This window comes from Chlamydotis macqueenii, chromosome 3 (genome assembly GCF_036417535.1).
Source record: "Chlamydotis macqueenii isolate bChlMac1 chromosome 3, bChlMac1.mat, whole genome shotgun sequence".
Taxonomy (NCBI): Eukaryota; Metazoa; Chordata; class Aves; order Otidiformes; family Otididae; genus Chlamydotis; species Chlamydotis macqueenii.
Genome location: NC_141558.1, coordinates 25,786,175 through 25,809,036, shown reverse-complemented (window position 1 = coordinate 25,809,036; position 22,862 = coordinate 25,786,175). Strand labels below are relative to the sequence as shown.

The following is a 22,862-nucleotide window of genomic DNA, read 5'->3' as shown; positions in this document are numbered from 1 at the left end:
TTCATCAGCACCCAGTGGGGAGATCAATGGCGATGTCTTCACTCCTGACGACCTTAGAGATGCTCCAAGAGGACAGGTACAATGCTGGGCTTCAGTACATCTTCAGCCCAGAATGACACTGGCCAGCCCCTACCCCTCATTAAATGACAAATGTTTAGTGCCAAAACATTCAGCATTATTTGCTTAGTTCTCCCAAATGAGTAATTCTGAACCGACATTTCCCACGCCGTGACCTTGCTCTTGTTCTCTGACTGATAACAGCATGAGCACTTTGGAGAGGCCAGGAGAGGGAAGGACTGGCAGCTCCGTGGGCGGGCACGGAGTCTCTCGCTGCAACCCAGCTGGCAAAGCCAAAGTCCCCCCCAGCTTCATCCTTTCCCCCCAATCAGCAGCTGCATTCCCCCTGTCCAGTTGCCAGCTACTCCACACCCCGGGCGTACAGAGCCTCATTAAAAACTCCACCACCAAGTGAAAAGAGCAAGTTCTGTGGCAGAGGGAGCCGCAGCGGATGCATGCCAGTCTCCGGTGGGCTCGGGGCACGCTCCCCTGCCTGCCGGCACTGTGGGCAGGGCCCAACACGGCGTGGGTACCAGGCAGCACTGGATGCACTCTCCTGCACTGGATGCCACTCGCTTGCCAGCTACCACCCATCTCTCTGCCTATGCTCCCTACGCCCCGCTCCATCATTTTTTTTTGCATCTAAAGTTGCAAATGGCTCTTATTTTTTATTTTTAAACCACCAGATTGAGTCTTAATTATTTAAGCATCTTCCAGATTTAGAAAGCTGTTTGGGCTGTGAAAGTAACACTTGGTGCAATCATCTCTCATCAATAAACCATGAAAACAAATGTGTACACCCATTGGGAAGCAACTTTATTTAAAGCACATTTGAAAGTCAAGTTCAGATTTACAGATGTGAAAAGACCTAACGCTGGTCACGTTTCAATGAACTCACGACATTTCAGGTCAAGTGACAAAAAATGGGACTTGTGTCTTATTCCATTAATTTTGCTAGCAGCAAGATTGCTTGACTCCTCTCAGACAAGAAGGGATGCCTCAGAAACCTCCAAAACACAAACTTGGGCAAAGGGCCTTCAGAAGGGCATACTCACTTGAGAGTTGTGCTGGCTTTTGGGTTGTTTTTTTTTTTTCTGAAGTGTTAAAACGCATAGGCGAGGACAGTTTTGAGTTTTCATACCTTACTGAAAAATGCCACAAAGCCTCAAACACACACAGAAATTATACAGGGGTTCAAAGAGAAATGGAAATGGAGACTTGGGCTTTAAAACAAAAAGAAAAAAAAAATCAACTCAAACCAAAAAGCATTCCTGTTAACATCTTACTCTGATAAAGAAATAAGATTAAACAAAAAACTATGGCATAGCCTTGATGTCTGCTTTGGAGAGAGATTTTTTTCTTGTCCCAGTAAGAGCTGAAGGAAGATCGTTTCTGCTCCCGCTGAGCAAACACGCCGCCTTATCGCGTTGCCTGTTTACAGCTGAGCATCACCTCTGGGAACTGTTTGCCCACTGAGCTCAACCAGGTTAGCTGAGGTTGCAACACACTGCTTTGGCTGAATGACCATGGACATGGGGCCAGCGTGTCCCCCGGGAGAAGCTACTGGATCACGGTCATCACAGTTAGCCACAGAGGAAGCTCCAGGAAACGCTTTCTCCTCCAGCTTTCCCAAATCGCTAACTGCTTCTCATTGAGCACAGCTACCCCAACTTGAATAAAACCCATGCAAATTGCTGCTCAACTCCTCTCCTTTGCAAAGCAAAGCTGCTCTTTATTCATGTAATGTTTTCATTTAATGAGCAAGGAGATGGAACAAACTCTTGGCTGGGGGGTCACCTTCCAGCACGGGGAGGGTACGTGAGAGAGGGAAAGAAACAAACTGCGTTCTTCATGTTGGCCAAAACGCCAAGGCTCCCTCGCTATCACCCCATCAGGACCTCACAGAGGTGATGAAGCATCTGCAGTGAGGGGCTTTTCTTCCTCTGTGGAGCATCCTGGCCGCTGGAGAGGGGCCAAAGCAGGTGCTCAGAGATCCCTTCTTCTGACACCTGACACTGCGGGGACGGGCTCGGCACATGCATCTAAACGACACAACCGAACCCGGGGGTTTATTATACCACCAAGTTAAAACCCCACGTTTATCACACCCTGCGCTCGTACTCCAGATCGTCACGGCATTGCAAAGCCCATTACTCAAAACACAGGGCACAGAGGAGCGAGCCACTTTTCCCCGCGACCTTTATTTGGGGCCCGCGGCTCATCTCATTACGATAGTCTTTAATTACATGATCCCCTATTGTTTTTCACAGGGGCCTCCCGCTTCCACCGCCAGGCTGGGACACCCGCACCCAACGCGGAGCCGCTCGAAATTTCCTTTCATCCGCACGATCGGACGCGGGGTCCCGCCCCGCTGGAGGCGGCTCACAACCCCCCGCCCCACGCCCCCCACGGAGCCAGCACCGTTCCCCCCAGCCCGCTCCCGAACCTTCCTCGGCCGCCCCATTGGCCCGCGGCGGCCGTGACGTCATAGCGCCCCCCTCCCCTCCGCTGTTAGCCCCCCGCACCACTCTTACGTCACAGTCAGCCCACGGCCGGCTGGGGGGCGGGGCCTCTCCGCCCCGCGCCCGCCCGCGGCCCCGCCCCCGCGGCACCGCAGCGTGACAGAACCGGCCGGTGCCCGCCCGCCGCCCCCAGCGCCGCCGTCGCTGCTGCCGTTAGGTAGGGCCGCGGCCCCCGGGCCGGAGGGCAGCGCCGGGGCTCCTCGCATGGCGGCGGAGCCCGGCGGAGGAGGAGGGGGAGGGGGAGGCGGGTACCAGATGGGGGCCGCGGCGGGCGGGGGGCGCCGCCGCTCCGCGGGGCGCGCAACAAGTGCGGCGGCGGGGCGGAAGGGCAGGCTCGGCCAGCGGCGGGGTTGGGGCCGGGGCCGGGGCCGGCAGCGGCCGGCAGCGGCGGGCGGGCCAGCCGGCCGGGAGAGGGAGGGGACGGACCGGACGGGGCGGCGGAAGGGCCGGGGTTTTCGCCGGGAGCGTCTCCCCCCGGCGCAGTTAGTGGAGAGCATGATGCAATCTCGCATTGCCATGGCTACTGCATCCCGGGGCGGCGGCGGGGGCTCCTTCCGCCGGAGTCGGGAGGAATAACACGGGCAGGAAGCGGGGAACCCCCCACCCCCGGCCGCCTTTCACGGCGAGGAGGCGGCCCTTGGCCGTACGCTGCCTCCCCGGGGAGGGCTGAGCGCTGCTACGGCTCGAAACAAACAAACAAAAAAAACCAAAAACCCCTGACCCGTTTTTCCCCCGCCGTGGGGTGCGTGTATGCATCGGGCGAGCGCGGGGAGACGTGGGGCCAGGCCCGGGACAGCGGGGAGGTCTCGTCGGGCTCGGAAGTGAAGGGAAGGCTCGTCCTCCTCCTCCTCCTCCCCCTCCTCCTCCCCTGAGCCCGTGGTCCCGCTCACCGCCCCCGGCCGCGTTGCTGGAAGTGGAGCCGCCGGTGCCGGGGATGCCGGGTTTGTGTGCGGGACGGGGCGGGCGCCCCGCTGAACTGGCGCCGCGGGGATGTGCAGAGCTTCGGCGGGGTGCCCGCCCGGTTTGAAATCGGGATGTCTGCGCGGTGCAGGCGTTAGGAAATTAGTGGAAAACGAAGGGCATGCGATAGAAATGTGTCAGTGTGTCAGGCGCGTGTGCGGGCACCTTCTTAAAAACTTCATGACTTTGCTTTTGTCTCTTCCATCTCCTGGAAACCCTCGGGCATCAGCAGCGTTAAAAGCTGGCAGCGCTCGGGGTTGTGCGGAGTAGCATCTTGGGCCAGTTAAGTGTTTCGTCCTTCCCAGCCTGCGCTGGCTGCTTTTCTGCCCTCAATCTCCCCAGCTTTCCAGGGCCGCAGCAGCTGAGGATCCGACTCCGGAGAGAGCTTTCCGGCACCAATCTGCGCCCTGAATCTGCAGGCAAAAGGCCAGTTTTGCAGACTGGGGCAGGAATAGTAACACCTTGGCTTGCTCAGCGAGAAGGGCTCCTGGCAGATGACCAGATTTCTCCCTCCGGCAGCCGGATGCACTGCCCACTCCTTGTCCCAGCCACGGTTGAATGGCAGTGCCCCGTATGGCTCATCGGTATCCTCGGTGCTTTGGGTGATGTCTGGTGGCATGGGATTCGGTACAGCGGCAGAGGACTCGGAGCGACGGTAAAAAAAACAGGAGCAAAGAGCTCAGTCGGCTGCTAGCCATGGCGAGGGAAGACAAGGCAGGGGCACAGCTGCAGTTAGGATGCTTCCGATCAGGAAGTCTCCAAAACCGCTCAGTGTAAATGGAAACACACCCTGCAGCTGAAACCAGAGGAGGGCAAGAGTGCAGGCGTCTCCGGCAGCAATGCAGCCTTTCGCCGGAGTTTTGGGCTAGGTTGCTTCCAGGGTGAGGTTATCTCTGCAAGAGCAGCTGTCTGCCAGGACTTGGCAGCTGCATGCCTGCTGCCTTAAACCGTCGGCTTAAATTATCGCCAGTGGCCCTGGCTGGATGGAGGGGTTTGCAGCTGTGTCATTTTTGTAGATAACGGGCTGATGCAGTGTGGCTGCATCAGTATTAAGCTGCTAGTCTAGAGGGAGGGAATTTATTTATTTATAATACAAGCTCGTGAATAATGCTGAAGAGTTTTGTGATATAACTCTGATATTTCACTCTAAGGCCTCCCCGTTCCTTCAGCACAACCTGAGATTTTTTTCTCTGCTTTTAGAAAACCCCATAGCTAGAGATGACTGCTGGCGTGTCCTCACTGCTGTGAACAGACATGTAAGCCGTGTCAGGGAGAGTGAGCCTGTGGCACCTGTGATCCTCTGATGCTGTTTAGCAGGGAAAGCTAGAGTTCCTTATAAAAGTACGGATGTATGTGGGGTGCACTAGGCATAATGTGTTTTCAGAGCAGCGAGTAGCCAAGGCATGTGCTCTGCCCGGGCGGAGCTGTGCTCCCACGCAGGGAGTGAGGATTTCCCTTGAAAACTCGTGGTGCCTGGAGATGGCTGGGGTCAGCCGGGTGGAGATCCCTTTCCAGCTTTACATGAACTGAGGAGCAGATGAAAGGGAGCTCTGTGCCGAGTTTGCTGAAGTTAATAGTGGGTTTGCCCTCAAAGACACTGTTGCCAGCTGACAGGGGTCAAGGACACTAAAAGACCTGCCAGAATTTTGCTGGATTTTACTGAATTTCTTACAAGGTACGGGTTACGTATGTGTGCTGGTAGCACTCAGGGACTTCTTTATTTTTTTTATCCATAAGCAGCTAAGTGAATTTATTGCAAGTGAACTAATTTAACAGAAGTCTCCAGTATTTTAGCATTCAAATGCAACCAGAGAGAGCAGCAGTGAAACTAATACGCAATGTAGCTTTGTCTTGCAAGTTGGGGACGGGTCTCGCTGTTGGTCTTGTTGGCCTCACTGTGCTTTTTTGAAAAGCAATTGTACTTTGTGTGGTTTAGTGCATTTTCTGTACCAGCAGCCGATCAAATGGGGTATCTTTGATCAAAACTCACATATATTTGGTACATGAATCGTTAACATTTCTCTGCTTATGAGCTGTTTGACCAGCCTTTGGGTAAACTTATTGCAGTATTTTTAGTACGTTGATGTTGTCTTTACATTTCTCAGCAAGAATTCCTCTTGTTGCATTCCTTGCCTTTAGTACAGCCAGAGCTGAAATAAAATATTTTGAATTCTCTGGTCTAATCTCTTCTTTCCCTGGTGACCTTCTTTTTGTGTTGTTCACAAGAGGCATTAACTTAGAGAAGATACGATTAACAGGAAAAAAAAAAAGTAAATTGGAAATAATACTGTAAATCCATCAGGCCTCTGAGCAGCACCCTTAATTGCTTGTTCTTTTGTGACTTGCTAGGAGCAGATTTTTGGAAATCTGTCTGAAGATTCGGATTTTTGGGGTGATCAAGTCAGGCAGCCGCAGGTGGAAAGCCTGGCGCTGAGAGCGATCCAGAGCTGCCCCTTGGGAAGCATGGAGTGACATTCAGTTGGTATTTGGTTAAACGCTCTCAAGTACTGAGCTGACCTCATTCCTTTACCTTCCTCATTTTTGGGGCAGCAAACATTGCGACATCAAAAGCTTCTGTTTCAGCTGAGCTCAGGAAAAGAAAACAAACCACCCGTACAGAGCAAGGTGGTGGTGCTTACAAGGTTAAAATACTCATCTTCTGCCTGTCTTCTATTGCTCTCAGCAGTCCTCGCTCGGAGGCGGATGAAGCCAGTCTCCCAGTTAACGCTAGGACAAATCATGGGGTGAAACAGCAATTGCATGCAGTCCCATGATAAAACAGCATCATGCCTCCATATCCTGTTGTCTCCTCTGTCCCTCCTGGAGCTAGCTTGATAAAAAAGATATCACCGATGAGCGTTAATCCCGGCTGCTGCCCAATGGGTAGGGCAGGAGCGGTGTGGTGGTGCGGGGCAGTGATCAGGTGGGAGTGTGGGCTCGGTGGCATTTCGGATGTCATCTTGCCTTGGCACAGGAGATGGCTTAGGCAGCGCTCTGCTTGCTGCCTGGCCAGTGGTTCCTGCCGCAGTGGCCAGAAGCCGGAGCTCCCGTGCCCTGTGCAGAGTCATCTCCTGGGACAGGTCGTGCTGGAGAGGCTCCTTGGGAGTGGGAAGCAAATGGGCTCTTAGTGGTGTGGGTTGTTTTTTTTTCATTTCAGACATTGAGGGTTTGTTCTCTGACTCTGAACAAACAGAAGCAGGGATGCTCTTTCACTGCTGAGGAGCAGAGTCACAAATACCTCTCCCTATTATTTCTTGGCTTTTCTTTCACTCCCGTGGTAAATGGGAGTAAAATGGAATGGCATGCTGTCTTGAGATGGGTCACAAGCAAACTCTGTTGCCTGTTCAGAGCTACTAAAGCTCCACTTAGATTTGGAAGCTCTTTGTGTAGGTCCTGAAGGCATGTGTAGGTGATGGTGCTGTTTGCTGTAACCTCCCTTGCATAACCGAACAACTTGCTCATTTTGTCCTCTTAATCTCAATCCTCTTTCGTTACCTTCTTTCATTGCCATGCTTGAAATTAGACCTATAGGGGTGAGATCTATAAAACTGTTTAAATGCAGGAATGTTTTGGGGGCTGTTGGCCTCAGCTTTTTGCAGTAATGCTTGCGTTTTCCTTTTCACGGTGTACAAAATGATGTTCTTCCAGGATGCAATGTGTGCTTTTGAAAGCTGTTTGACTGTGTAATAGACTTAAGAAATTGATGCTTACTGCATGCCAGTCAGAGCACGCTTCTCTGTGTGCAGCCAGACGCTTCACAAAACTGACAATAATCCTGTTTTGTCATACGCGATATAGTCACTAATTTGTTTGGTGATTCTTAGATGTGTTAAAAATGGAGAAGACTCCAGCAATGCAGACGATTTATGCACGCTAGCATTGGAAACGCTTTTTCCCTTAGATGAAAGATCACACACGAGGACAAATGAAAAGGATAATCAATGAATTGCATAGAAGTTGGTCTGTTCAAAAAAATTATTTCCAGTTGAAATGGCTTTGCTATGGCCCCTTTTAGAGCTGTTTAAATTTGGTATTGCAGCAGCGGGGTTAAGGGGGCATGACTGGTAAAAGTGATTTGTGTCTGGGTTCCTGGGGGCACCGAAGCCTGTTCCCTTTGCCCAACAGAACAGCAGTTACATCTCTGTTTGATAAAGGTGTTGCACACAGTGACCTGGATTGATTTTTTTTGATTGACAAGTCAAATAAATGCTGCCTCCTATCTGACTGTGGAGATAACTCCCAGAGTTGCTGTGGACTGTGTACGGAGTGGCTCTCCCTAGATCTGTTTAATGAAATCAGTCTCCTAAAAATTTATTGCCTGGGTTTCTCTATTTGTGTTTTGGCATTTAGGATGCATTATCTTACAGGGTAAATAAGAGCACAAGAGCAAACTTGTCCAAAGTATGTGGTTGGTAAATGCTTTCCTGCTGTGTTCAGTGCGTTGGAGAATTATTTTATTTCCTCGATTAAATGGTTGACTCATGTGAAACACACAGCGTCAAGCATTTAGAAAGCACAATGGCAGTCTAATCAATTCCCTTACCAGGTGTAGAGATTTTACAGATGCGTACTGCGAAGTGTAATTGTCGCTTCTCCAAGAACAAATGAATCATGCTGCTTACGCTGAATCCAGTGCTGTGATTTAAGAGTTGGTCTCAGCATCCCATTGCACCTGGATGTTTTATGTGCCCTTATTAAAGCGTTATTAGCTGTAGAGGTTGTGCTTCATTAATGATAGCTTTGTTGATGACCAACAGCATACTGAGCAGGTAGAAATATAAAAACCTTCTGTGAACTTGTGTCTATGCTAAAGTTGTGTGGATTTAACTGACCTCCATGACAGAGCTTAATGCTGAACATTTGCCTGCCAAGTGAGATGGTTTGGCTGATGACTAAATACGCTGAGTTGCACTAACATTTACAGGAGGCAGAACTTGCCTGTGTAAATCTACAACAAACATGGAATAAACCTTTTTTTTTTTTTTCCCTGCATTTGCAAATTCTGCCCTGCTCTTTGATCCCTGCGTGACCGCACCTGGGTCACCTGAGACACTGGGTCAGTGGTTTGAACGAAGCGACTGTTCCTCTTCTGCCATCGCTTGGAAGCGCTCCTCTCCCTCTGCGACCTTGAGAAAACTGTTTCTCTTCGTGCTGACTGTCTTTGCTTTGACTGGAAGGGTAGTTGCTTTCTTCCTGTGTGCAAGCTCAGGCTCTCTGCTGGAAAACCTAGACTTGATTTCCAAAAGGACGTAGTCTTCATTTGAAGTAACACTCTGGCTTTTAAGGCGTATGCATGCTGATGGACCTTTCTGTTGGTGCCACGGTTCTTAAGGCAGTGTTAGACAAAAACTAGCAAGTATTCATTTGTGGAATAATGTGGTTTAGCTTATTAAAATGAATACACCACAAAGTATCTTATGGTTTTAGGCCATATGTTTAGCTAATTAATTCATAAACATGCAAATGTGCATTGCTGCTTATTTTGCTCTTCTTTTATTTATTTATTTTTTTATTATTTTTCCCCTCCCCTTACCTTATGCTGTTACAAACTTGCTGGGAAGAATTTCAGATTAAGGCAGTGTTTCTCTTGTGCCCTTGTTGGCTGAGGAGCCCCTAGAAGCACTAGTTACAGGCAAATGCCTTCTTCCCTTAGGTGCTGTACGGTTGTGGGCTTGGAGCAGACTGCAGCTTGATGGAGTAGGAGTTCTGCCTCTGCTGAGCTAAAACCATGGCATCCGTGTTCAGACAGAGGTCTTGAAGATCCAATCAGGTCTTGAAGCTTTTAGAAATGAGCAAAATAGATCTACTCGTACGTTTGCTGCTACTTTATCAATTGTCAATGTAGGAGTCTGAACATAGGGTCTGGTTCTTGAGCTGGTCCTGTGTCCTCAGGCTCGGTTTCAGTCGAAATGAGGAAGACTTGGGAAACTGTAGACCTTTGTACCTTAACCTTTATAGGCTTCCCCTTAGCTGTGCTATTTCTATGCACTTAATTTAATCAGAAAGCTTCTGTTAACCTTTTCCTGAAGGATTATCTCCTGCTCCCAGGGCGCTTTTTAAAATACTGTGTTTTGAATCATTGTTTTGAGAATAATCTCCTAGCCAAGCAGTAGGGAGAACCTTTGACTTAAATAACAACAATTAAACCTTTAGCTGGCTAGGAGGATGCTGTTCTCTAATGTTTAACGTCACCCTTTAGAGAGAGAAACTTGAGAAAGCTTTTTGCCTTCTGAAGTTCAAATGGCATGCTCGTTTGGGTGCATGACACGTGTGCTTACCGAAAAGCGTGTGTATGTGTTCAGTTCATTCATGTGGCTGCTGGCATGCTTTTGAGCAAGACCTCATGTGGTAGCTGCAAGACAATGTTGGTAGAGGCACCGGAATCTGGATTTGGGCTTTGAAGGACACAATGACAGTTAGTTGTGCTTGTGTTTTTATGGGTATGCTTATGTGGATTGCAGGATGGCAGATGCTTATGGTGAATGTCTGATTCATAGAATCATAGAAGGGTTAGGGTTGGAAGGGACCTTCAAGGGTCATCTAGTTCAACCCCCCTGCAAGGAGCAGGGACATCCCCGACTACATCAGGTTGCTCAGAGCCCCATCCAACCTGGCCTTGAACATTTCCAGGGATGGGGCATCTACCATCTCTCTGGGCAACCTGTTCCAGTGTTCCAGCACACTTATTGTAAAAAAAAGTTTTCCTAATTTCTAATCTGAATCTACCTCCCTCTATGTTAAAACCATTACCCCTCATCCTATCACAGCAGGCCCTGCTGAATGATTCTGGTTTGGTGGTTCATTTCTCTTCAGCAGTACTGGCACGGAGAGGTTGCTCCTGTCTGATTGCAGACCCTGTGAACTGGTGCAAGCTCTCAGCCGTTTGCCCTGAATTGTGGTCATGCATTTATCCCTTGTGTTATATATTTGTCCTTCAGCTCACTTGTGTACAGTGGCCTTTTGGTGTGTTCTTAAGCTTTACATTAGTCTTGTGAGCTTGACTTACTGCATGCAGTCTCATTAATGGGGAAAATACCTGCGCTTGTAACGCAGTTCAGCATTTTCTTTTTTTATTAAGACATGTCATATAGTGATGGAAAATAAGCTGCTAGTCCAGCAGGCCTGGCTACTTATGGATTTTTCTCTGCCTCCTTTACAGGCATAAGCAGAAAAGCCTCTTGTGAAAGATTTGAGCAGATTTTTTTTTGTATTTTCTTGAATTCCGACTTGCATGCTGCCCAGAAGGCACAGCTTACATCTCGGTCACCTCTGCCACCGCTTGTTTGCTCCAGCTACAGCAGAAGTGGCCAGGCTTGCTCAGCCCCAGCTTCCAGACTTGACCATGGGCTGGTAAATTTTGAGTGGGTGGCCTCATCACCTTCTGCAAGAGGTTAAAATATAGTGTAAGGGCTAGAGGAAGATGTAAATATGAGGGAATGCCAGCGATATATAGAGTGGCAGGCCCATTAAACAGAGATGGAGAGAGGTGGCACTAAGCAAGTCAATAAGGAGTGCTGCGTTTGGGAAGCCTTGTCTATTCAGTTGAGGAGAAAAAATGATAATAATACAGGTATTCATAGAAAGGCCACCATGTTTCAATGTGGATCATTGCCCTGCAGCTGCTGCTGCTGCCTCTTCTTGCCTACAGGTAAAAATTGTACGTCAGCGTGAGCCGTTTCTGGAGCCACTGATGGTGTCGGACCACTTGTCGTGGGAGTTTTAATGGCTGGAGCTCTGTCCTCTGGTTTTGCAGCCTTCAACAAGTTCCCAAGTAATTCTCCAGAGGCCGTACTCAGTCCTCCACTCTTACTTGGCAGGTTCCCGGAACCTCTAACTTCCGTACCCTTTTTTCTGCCTTTTCAAAATGAGTGTCATCTCCCTTTGAAGCAAGTGAAAGCAGGGTAGGAGTCTGACCGTGCCTTACAGAACAAAAATAACATCCCTTGGTACTTCTTTATATTGATTTCTTGTTCTATCATGACTGCTAAGTGGGTGCATTAAGATACAGGAAGGGATGGCTAATGTTGTTTTCAAAGGTTTTTCTCTCATTTTTTTTCAGTCCATCTAATTGACTCAATCCTTCTAAATTCAGTGCAGAGTTTGTTTAGGTAAGATTGAAAATGAAACTGTACAGGAGCAATTGCAGAGCTATCATGAATTTCCAGCTGCGTGGACTGAATACTTCTTGGTTTCACAAAACATGTCAGGCCGAAGCAATGCGCCAATGCGGGTATTGGTTCCATATGGCACAGTTCAGTTGTCTAAGCGTTTGTGGAGATTGACTTTGTGTCTTAAAATACACATTTAAGAAGCTTTTAAAATACGAATTTGAGTCCTGAAGGACACACTCTATGAGAACACAGAGATGTCACCAGGTTTTAACTACCATTTACAGTGTATGAAAAACGATCGTTTTGGAGCAAGTGCTTTACATCCTTTAGTGCTGTGTTGCCTCCGAAGAAGAGATGTGTGGCCTCAGGAAGAGACGACAGTCTTAGAACCTACAGTGATGGAGACTGCAAGTGAATTGCCAGTTGCATGCGTGAAGGAGCTTGCAATGAATTTAAGGGGTTTTCCACCCCTCTCCCCACTTTGTTTTTCCTTGCTGCTCTTTTTCTCACTTCCATATTTCTCTCTGTATCTATTTTTCAAGCTTTCCCTTTTAAAAGCATATTGACTTGATTCCCTGGGAGGTTGTTTTGCAGAACAGAGGACCAGGGCTGCGTTTTGGGCTGAGCTGATTAAGAAGCCCTAATTGGGGCTCTGACTTGTCCCTCCTTACACCAGCATCACTGTACTGAGACCCCTTCCAAATTCCCACCTCAGCTGCCAATCATTAACATGAGAGCAGAATGTTAACCAAATCTGGTTTTGGGAGTTTTGGTTGTTTGTTTTTTTTTTTTTTTCCCCCTTCCTCTGTTCCTCCACCACATACCTCACTGTGTGAGGCTGTGAACTTGAGCATTTAGCTTGCCTGCTCCAGAATAACAGGTCTGTTTAAATGAAGAGTCCCTTCACCGCTGCTTATTTTAGAGACGACACATCTGTGTGGGGGACTTGAATTCCAGGGAGATAAAAACGTTGTGGAAAAATAACCTCCAACCACTGGAATTGTCTTTTAATATACGAAAACCTGGTTCATGAAAGAGTTTTTTCATGTTTTGCTTTTAGCATGCAGTAAAAATAGAGCTGTGGTGGTGGCGAGATGCTGGAGGGGAAAACTTTCGGAGAGCTGCCGATATGAGTAAGCAATTTTGTTGCCTGAAGCATCATTCTATGCAAAACATACATTAAATAGGTGCACGCAGAATGTAAGGGTTTGGGTTTATGTGCTGAGCAACTTTTAATATGTTGCCATCCGTATAATAGATGTGCACAGAGTTTTACCATAGAGGCTGAAGAGCTTGTCTTTTGCCCAGAGTTTAAAGAGTTGCTTTGCGAGTGTGGCTGATGAAACACAACTTAATTCTTTCCTATCCTTCACTCCTGGCAAAATATGAGCGCTTATAAAGTACATAAGTTAGGTTTTCCCTTTGCTGCAAGCAGCATAGTAAAGGAGAAAGTTTTATTTTCCATGTGTAAATCACTTTCTAATTATCCAGCGATGTGTTTTTCTCATATAATGAATTGAATTTTAAGCTCTGGGCATCAAGTAAAAAATGCTTGATATTATCAGAAAATCGAACTTCCCATTGAAATTTAGTCTCAGGCTACTGCAGTCAAGGTGTGTCTCAAATCACTAGTAAGGTTGATGATTATAATTCCTTACAATATAACATGCCTTAAGGCTGAGAATTGAAGGGGATATTTCCCCTCTGTCTTCAAGATCCTCAGCTGCAGGCTGAGCAGCGTGTAGTGAGAGTTTTTGGTCATATTCACCACCTGTTCAGCTTTTTATCTTTTTTTCTCTGTATTTCTTTTCATTAGCTGTGTTTCTATTGGAATGTTTTTGCTATGTTTAGATTGAATAAAACATTCAAGCTGCCTTTTTTTGGAAGAAACCTGTTGTTGGTCTCCATCTATTGGGTCTCTTGGTGGTTAACGTTCTCCTCCTTCTCCCTGAGGCCTACCCTCTTGCATCTGACCTGCCTTGAGATCATCCTTAGTCCTGCAGTTTTCAAGATAGAAATATAGCAACACCTCTTAAAATCTGTCTCCTTTGTATTCTGAACATTGCAGGTTTTTTTTGTTGTTGTTGTTGTTGTTTGCTTTTTACAGTGCAATAATCATAGAATCATAGAATGGTTAGGGTTGGAAGGGACCTTCAAAGGTCATCTAGTCCAACCCCCCGACTAGATCAGGTCAGTTCATATTGTTATGATTATATTTAAGAAATCTCTGTAAGTTAGCTTTGCATGATATTAACATGTCTTGTGTGACCTTTTGTTGTTTCACGTTTACTTTTTTTCTGCAATTGTTGCACTTCTCACTGGAGCCATTCCTATATGTAAAATGATCTGTATGCAATACATTTTATTTTGGCCTTCTCTTAAGAACGTTTTAGAATTCGTCTTTAAAAAATCTGCATCTTTCTTTTTGTCTGTCTGTTTTATTTACCTTTCTTTTTGCTGTAGTCTTGGTTTCTTGCTGGGTGCAATGCAATGGCTTTGCTCAGCTTCAGTCAGGTAAGACGTCTTTGTCATCCGCATGCCAACTTCGTGCTGATTCTTCTCCTGCAGTACATCAGGCCGTGGGGTGGACCCGGCTGAAAGCTGATCTTCTCACTTGGTTGTTTTTTTGAGGGCTACCTCAATTTCCTCCTGCTTCCTTCCACCTGGGGAGGGTAGAGGGTAGGGAAGGAATGAAAGCAGCCCTTGCAGCAGCATCAAATCTGTTCTTGGTTGCTCCTGGTCACCTACATGCCCTGGGTATGGTTTTGTAGCTGTGGACCTGGCTGAATGGAGAAGTTGAAGTGAGGGTAAGGCGATACGCTGACCTGAGGGTTACCGGTGGGCATGAACCAACACCATAGAAGGCATGAGCAGGAAAAACGCCTGTATGGAGGGGAGCTCCTCATCAAGACATTGTTCGAGAGAGCCTTTGCAGAAGCAGCAAGGCAGAGAAGACGTATCTGGTACCCTCTTTGCCATGGGACTGCTGCCCTGTGGAGGATGGGATCGCCGCGGGATGTGGGAGGAAACTTCTTGCCTGCTACTTGTGTTGGTTTGTCCCTGTATTTAAAGCAGATTTATTATAGCGAATTACAGTACTGACCCTGCGTTTGCTCTAGTGCTTTTGCAAGTGTGAAGCAGATGTAGTAAAACCTTCCTCACCTTGGCACTGAAGCTGGGGGTTCAGTCTAGCTGGGTCCTTTGCTGGAACAGGTTTTAACAACAGTGGGATTTCCACCACTCCAGGGATTTGTTGCCTCTTTCTGAAAGAAAAAAAAAAAAGGTGGCTAAGTTTTGGAGGAAACTGACTTATTTTGCTGGCATTTCCTACATGGCTTCTGTAGGTGCCTGAAGTTTTTATATTACAAGCTTGTAGAAAACAGCTTCGCAGTTGCCAAATTTGTGGACAGTGTGGGGTTTTTTTCCCCTCCAGTAGTCTATTTAAAGTTCATAAGAGTCAGATCACACCAGGCTTTACCACTACAATATCCCCTTTTAATGGATTGGTTGGTGTTTCTCCTCTTAAGGAATAAAATACAAAAAGTAGTAGTAATTGCCTTCTGGAGCAGTGTCTTCTGAAGTAACATTTCACAAAGTGCTGCCAACATCAAGCCAGGGAAATGTGTAGGTAGAAATGCTTTCTTTTCTAACCACTCTAGGAGTCAGTCATCATTTTCAAGGGGCCCTTATTGCTGCGATGATGTGGTACCCTGAAACTCGCTGATTCTCCACAGCGGTTGGTTTGGCCTGGGTCTGGTGCAGGCGAGGACGTTTGGCTCCCCGGAACTCACCAGGCTTTTCAGCCCTGAGCTTCTGTGACAGAAATGCCATCAGCTGGCTGCGTGGTTTTGGCAACGCTTTGTTTACAGATGTGCCAAGTGTTGTACAAGAAGGGAAAGGGAGGAAAGAGCCAACTGATGCATCCATAAGAAATCTCCTGTCTCATCGTCTTCTGCCCCTCTACCAGGACATGTAGTCTTCACTCTCAGTATTCCTTGTCAGTCCTGGGCAGGAAGAAAACCAGATGAAAAACTTGCCTTGGATAGTGTTAACTCCTTTATCCTTTGGAAAGTAGTTTATATCTTTAAAAGCAGTTGCTTTTCTGAATGATTATTATTTTTGTACTGTTTTGAAGGCAGGGAGTTTAACAGGGTGCCTAGTGGCAGGGTTGTCTCCTGAGCAGCATGATGCTGTGGCATCACAGTTGTACCTGGAGTCTTTTTTTTTTTTTTTTTTTTTTCCTCGCCTTTTCTCTTAATTCTCAGAATGGTAGGGAAAAGAACATTTTTGGTACCTCCTTCTATTTAAAGCTAGCTGTCTTTTGCACTGCCCTGGCTTTTTTTTTCTTTGTACTGTTCGCTATGCTTGGTTGTACTGTCAGGCATGATGTTTAGCATCTTAAAATGAAGTACGAAGTACTGGTGCAGCTGCAGCCGTACGGGATTAACTCGTGTCTCACTGGGGTGCAGCAGGAAAATAGAAAAGTTTTAAGATTGGCTTCCTGTGGCATGGCTGGCCGTATGAAGGAAACGGCAGCAAGGCAAGCTGTGGTGTGCAAGCTGTGGTGTTCATTTACAGTGTCAGTATGCGTCCTTTCTTTAGGTAAAAGTGTGGAAATTCACTTCACTTTTATCAAGAAGTGTAACTAATTTTGTGTATTACATGTATTTTTTGTGCATTAGGGCCCACCACAGAATTTCGCTTTCCCGTAGCACTCCAGGTACTACCCCACGCTCATTGGAAAGTAAGCACACAAACAAATATTTAACATACAGTAACTTGCCTAATAGTGACTTGTTTGTGTGCTTTTCCAGTGTGATCTGGTTTCTCAAACACGAGTGGTCCTCCAAAAGGTATTGTTCACCCATCTGAACACAGGGGTTATAGCTACACATCCTAGCAGGGCATCTTAATTCAGGTTTTTGTGCTCCATTATCCCTGTACTAGCCATTGTTACGTGGCGTAGTGTTACGTTTGTGACTGTCACCCTTGGCTTTCATGATCAGACCTGTCCTATACTTTCAGTTTTATTCTTGAGATGTCCCCTGGGTTCAGACCTTGGTGCAGCAGCGTTTTGGCAAGGAGAAGGGGCAGGCTGGAGGCCTCAGACTCGGTGCCACTGCTGCGAGGTGTTGGAGGAAATGGGGGTTCACATGGGAGGATGACCCCACTTGTAATTCTCTTTCTTTTTTTTTCTCCTACTTCTTGGTTTTTAAAATTTAATATGTAATTATGAGATGTGGACATCTAAAAAAAATAAATTGAAACTTACTGTCTTGAAGCTGCACAGTACTCTTGAACTCTGCTGCTAGCAATGGTCATGCAAGACTGGGCTTCTCCGTCCTTTGGACCTGTTGGCTTTGGTCTCATTGGCTCTGTTGTTAGGAAATGCAGCCTTTTGACTGAGAAGCCTCACAAAAATGGACTTTGGGGACCATACCTTTATTTTTCTCTTGTGGAAGTAACAAGTTGGTTTGAGTTGAAGTGCACAGAGATTAGAGGAGCCCCTCTATTAAAGGGGAGGAGTTTTTCAGACCACCTTGCAGGTGGCACTTGAGTAAGAGAAAGGAGACCTGAAATGAAAGCTGAAGTCCTCATGGCTCTCTGGACTTTTAACTACTTGATCTTCTCAGTTCTCTCTCTTTAGCTTCCCAGGCTTCCTCTGGCTAACGTGCCATTGTGACCTACAGCTAGCGACGTTTTCCCAGTTGCAATACTGGCACAGCTTTTGTGAAAAAGAGGGAGCTTCAGCTTGAAACAGTAGCTGTTAATAATCCCTCACATCCTGCTATTACAAACACTGCAGTTGAATAAACCTGCGTGCTTTGTCTTTTCTTCCTCCCTGTTTTGTTCCTGTAAATACTTTTGCAATCTGTACTGTATTACTGTAACAGCTGGCAGCAGTGAGGAAGTTTCCCGTGTTGCAGTGCTGGGGGATACGGGCACAGCAGCTGGGCACAGGGTAACCCCTCGAATGCACACTGTTGCAAAAAGCATTTTGCCGAAGTGCTGAGGGATGCAGGATCTGCTGCTAAGGGGGGCTTTGCAGCATGAGAGATCCTTCCTTGTAGCTGGATGCATCCTTCTGGGATGGAGAGGTGGTGGCATGCCATTTTCCTCCGATTTTTAATACTCCTGTGGGTGCACTTGTGTGGTGGCTTCCAGCTTGCTGTTCCTGCTTGGCCATCATCCTTGGTGTTTGCCCTCTGGCTGGAGTTATCCTGTGGCACGGCAAGAGCTGTGACTGGAGGAAGGTGAAATGCGTGTGAATGTCCTAATCCTAGGATGCTCAGATCCTGATTTGACCTAGTTTTAGATCTGCTGAAAATGTGAATAAAACTGCAAGGACCTATGATATGTCTTAAGTCACTTAGCTGAAGATAATCAGGTTCTGATTTAATGAGACATTGGGTATTGAGCACAGTTAGTTACTCCATTTTGCAGTATATTTTCTTGCATTTGTTTGTGTTCTGTAACATACTTTAATTACCACAACTGTATTTATGTATGAAGGTGATTGTTACGGAAGGATTTGCAGGAGTGAAATGACGGGAACAGTCATGGCATGAAATCGTTGCCCTGGTTAACTGGCCAAAGTCTTCCTTTACCCCCTGCATGTTCGAATGTTTGAGACTAGCTTCTCTCTGTTGTCCTGCATTTTTTTACGCTTCCCTGAGTTTTATACAAATCATTTATTTCTAAACTTCCTTATGCTGATGCTGCCAGTGAGCACGTGAAGTCAGCGCCGTGGGTCTTGATGAGTCAGCAGCAGGCGGAGGATTTGCCACTGATGCAAGGTGGGCCAAAAATCTGCATCGCTTTGCTAGAGATGCAGTTGCAAAATAAAGTTGAAAAATGGTTTCTTGCATTTTAACAAAACTAAAATCTGCAGCACTCAGTAGCTTCCCATCAAATAAATGTACTTGCACTTTCAGATTGATATGGACTGTGATTTATTCGAAACTCCTTTTTATTGCTAACGTTAAGCATGCTTGGGACCTAAGATCGTATTCAAAAAGGGAAAAAAGAAGGGAATCTGAGGCTGGGAGCAGGTTGAAAAAGGCAAAGGGAATGCTTGCAAGGATCATTTAAGGCTTTGGGAATAGAAGGGAGAAACTGGGCGGCTTTGGAAAATGGATAGAAAATGGTTGACAGCTTTGATTATTGGCACTGTCTTCCAGTTCTCAAGCAGCTGAGCATTTTCAATTCCAGTCCGTTTACAAAAGCAAACCCCAGTGTGATTGTTGTGTTTTTGGAGGAGGGATAGTTTGTACTTTTGGAGGAGGGAAAAGAGGAGTCACCTCTGCAGTAGCAGGGACTGGGAAACATCACTTTAATGAGAAAATACAATTCGAGTTTTCCAAAATTGAGTGCCTAAAATTAGGCCTTGAAGTCCTAATTTAAGAACAGGGAAAGTGGCTGTTTTCCAAGAAGGCTGAGCAGCCAGGCCTGACGGCCCATTGCTCTCAGAAGCCAGCACAGTTATTTAGATGCCTATTTTGGGAATTTTTTTTGGAACTCAAGTTCAGGCACTTAGATGTGAAAGCTGGGTTCTGTTGTTTCAGGGGAGTTCTGGAGCAGCAGGGTGAGAGCTAGAGGACCCTGCTGAAGGCTCCCAATACTTTGAGCTTTCAGCCCAAAATGTTTTGTTGCTGCTGTTTGGTTTCCTTAAAAAGGGTGGCATGGGACAGGGGGATAAACCTTTATATTTCCGTGCCTTATCTTTGCACCTGGAAACTGAAGTTACTCCAAGAAGAAACTCAAAAAAACAACCTTAAAATGTGACCAGAAATTCTTAAATCACTTTTTGGTATAAACCCCCCAGAATGTGTTTTCTGTGGAAAGCATAGGAGAGAATTTCCTTTGAAGGGCAGGAGCTGGTAAAATATTTCAGTATTTTGTAGCCCTTTCCTCAGAAAGCAGTGACGTGCATTAGAAGAGCAGGTTATTGCTGCTGGTAGCCTATATGAAAAACTTTTAAAAATAAATTTTTAAAACATATACTACAAGAAAAGCACATTTATGTGTTGCCTTTGGTGTGTATTTTTGGTTGCCACGCTGAGGAGCACTGGGGCAATCCCTGCCCAGACGGAGTGGCAGGGCCAAGCTCACATCTGCCCAAACAGGTGGGTGGCCGCTGGAGCATAGTGCATGTCTCCTAGCACCAAGAGTGGATTGAGGATGCAAAATGTTCTGTGGATGTCCAAAAAAACCTCTTTCTATCTAAATCCAGAGGATTTTTGAAAAAATAATATTTTAATGATGGGGCTTGATCTTGTTGGAGCAAGGTGCAACTTCAGCTTTCATTATGTTTGTGTTGCAGACTTGGAAGTCCAGTAATTTTGTTTTGTTTGTTTAAAACATCAGATGTGTATTTTTCTGGATTAAATATTTGAACTTAAAGGTGTAAAGCATGTTTCAGGTTGTTAGCCTAAGTGCTTTCAGATTCTGAACCAGCTTGATGCATCCTGGGCTGCATCAAAAGAAGGACGGCCAGCAGGTCGAGGGAGGTGATTCTGCCCCTCTGCTCTGCTCTCGTGAGACCCCACCTGGAGTACTGTGTCCAGCTCTGGAGTCCCCAGCGTAAGAAGGACGTGGACCAGCTGGAGAGGGTCCAGAGGAGGCCACGAAGATGATCAGAGGGCTGGAACACCTCTCTTATGAGGACAGGCTGAGAGAGTTGGGGCTGTTCAGCCAGGAGAAGAAGAGGATCCGAGGAGACCTTCTAGCGACCTTCCAATACCTCCAAGGGGCCTACAGGAAAGACAGGGAGAAATTCTTCAGCAGGGCCTGTTGCAATAGGACGAGGGATAATGGTTTTAAAATAGAAGGAGGTAGGTTCAGACTTGATAGAAGGAAAAAAAATTTTTGCACTGAGAGTGGTGGAACCCTGGAACAGGTTGCCCAAAGAGGTGGTGGATGCCCCATCCCTGGAAATGTTCAAGGTTAGGTTGGACAGGGCTCTGAGCAACCTGATCTGGTTGGAGATGTCCCTGCTCCTTGCAAGGGAGTTGGACCAGATTACCTTAAAAGGTCCCTTCCAACCCAACCGTTCTATGTTTCTATGAGTAGTGTGACTTGCTAGATGAATTCTAGGTAAGGGAGCATTGGTAGTGATCTGTTCGTGTATGTGGTCAGCTGCAGAATTTGCTTGCTTTCAGTATTAGGAAACATGCTGATTACAGTGTTTCAGATGGCTACTGGTTTAATTTTTCTGGGAGTCGATGTTCCTCTGAATTGGGAAACTATTCTAATTAAAAAAGAACCCTTGTAGTTGCTGCCGTTGAAGCAGTATTTAATGTTGTGTGGCTGTTGGCAGGAGACTTGATGCATTTTCACATGACCCCCTCTGGAACAAAAGCAGATTGTTTCCCTCTGTTTTTCTGTTACACAAATGAGTTCCTTTTGAAACAATTTCTTTTTCTGCAAATTCTGGAAATTGACACCAGGAGTAGTTCTTCCTTTGCTGTGCCTTTTGCAATCTGCTGTCTGATAATGCTGGCACAAAAAGCTGCTTTGGGGTAGAGGCCCGAAAAAGCTGAGACCTCTGCAGAAAGCCTCCTCCTCTTGAGAAATGAGTTTTTCTTCCAATTTTATGTGAGAGTTGAACATGGAGTTTTATTTCTTACTGCCTTTGTTATAGCTAGGCAGAGTTTGTTTCTGCTTTCTTAGTTGTTTTATTTATGTATCTGAGTTTTCAGTGTCCAGCAAACAAAAGTATATAGCAAGTCAGTTCTGAATTGGGCTTTTTTTTTTTGTATGTTTTTGTATGAGGAACCTTTGTTTTTGAAAGACTCTCCCATCTGAAGTCTTCCTCTGTAAAAAGGGGAGTTGAAGTCAGGTGCGGATGCTGGGTTATTGGATGATGCAGTGCTCAATAACTAAATCAATCGGTACTGGATCAAAGGAGCAACAGATAAATGGAATAAGTAGGGATTTCAAGCAACTTAATTATCTGCTGGGGAGTGCTTTTCCTAGCAATATTTAATAGCTGACAAGTTAAAAAACAGAGGTGAGACAAAAATACGAGCTTACTCTGGATAACTTTTTCTTCTCCTTGGAAATTATATGGTCATTTCTCACAGTCTTCCTGATGTTCATTCTTCTGGTAGCACAGAACGGACTTCTTGGTTAAATTTCCATATTCCTAGGACACTAATGTGCCAGTGCTGGCAAGTGCTCACGGTTTAGCTGGTGTGTCATAGCTCATGAGGTGATGTGATCCCAAAAATGCACCTTCTTCTGAAGTGTGTACTTATCTGGCCTGGACTTCTTCAGTCAGAAAATAAAGCTGGTATGAATCAGGACTGCAGAAGACTTTTAACACTCCTGGTTATTTTAATCAAGCTCTTTTGTTTCTGCCTGCTGACTGGATTTGGGGAAAATTTTGTGCCTTTGCATAGTCCAAAGCGATATGAAGACTTGATGCACGTGGAAGGGAGAGTCCTCTTCTGTGCGTGTCACCAAGAGCCCCACAGGAAACAATGGGTTGGGGGTGCAGCCAGAAATCCTCAGTGAGCATGTCAACCTCCTGCCTGGAGCCCTGTGGCGCAAGGGATGTGCGGACTTACAACGAAGAGCACGCGATGTAAATCACCCGTATCCAAGCCCGTTGTATTTTCTTGGTCCCACGGGAAGTCGAATCCCAGTGGCTCCCAGTCCTGCTTTGGACTGGGGAGAGTTTGCATGCTGCTTGGCTTTTCTTGTTGGTCTCTAAAGAGATGGAGGTGTCAGTCCCAGCTGACTGCAACCGGAGGACCTACTGTTAATTTTACTTGTGTAAATCAGAGATGTCCCTAGAGACAGAGTTTTCACAGGTGGAAGAGAGATGTTTCTTTAGCTAGAACTGAAAAAAAATGGAGGCAAACTTTTCTGCTGTTGGCAACTAGGTGTAAAATCACATCATTGTTTCGGTTTCTGCTGTGGGCTGTCAGTGTTGACAGCTGATATGTTGCTTACATTATTTCCCTGTAACTAAAAATTGCTGTTAATAGTAGTACTTTGGGGTGCAGAAATACCAAGAAGTGAAAACTACACTATTAAAAATGGGTAAAATTATTTTAGTGAAAGTTCAGTACAGTTCTGGTTTGAAAAGAGGAAATTTGAAGGGGTGGGTTTTTTTTGTTTTGTTTTGTTTTGTTTTTTTTTTAATCAAGAAGATGATGACTTCCCCTTCTCTTGAGAACAGCTCTGTATACAGTTGTCCCTGCTC

General features: G+C 46.3%; 1 protein-coding gene, 1 long non-coding RNA gene and 1 pseudogene across 4 annotated transcripts in view; 2 read left to right on the top strand and 1 right to left on the bottom strand.

Annotated features, from left to right (window-relative positions):
• Positions 1-1,765: 1,765 nt before the first annotated feature.
• LOC147601203 (uncharacterized) lies at positions 1,766-2,702 on the bottom strand. Its single transcript, XR_015258046.1, has 2 exons — positions 2,592-2,702; positions 1,766-2,099 (listed from the first exon to the last, which is right to left on the bottom strand). It is a non-coding gene; the product is annotated as an uncharacterized LOC147601203 (long non-coding RNA).
• The window catches only part of ELOVL5 (ELOVL fatty acid elongase 5), a 37,556-nt gene continuing 17,359 nt past the window's right edge, over positions 2,666-22,862 (top strand). The window contains exon 1 of one of the 3 annotated variants that reach the window (XM_086743761.1): positions 2,666-2,736. The gene's annotated coding sequence lies outside the window, so the exon portion shown is untranslated. Of the gene's footprint in view, positions 2,737-3,860; positions 5,215-9,298; positions 9,310-22,862 lie in introns of those variants that run through there. The other 2 variants (XM_086743762.1, XM_086743763.1) reach the window with 2 other exon arrangements.
• Positions 20,113-20,735, top strand: LOC147601202 (uncharacterized; annotated as a pseudogene).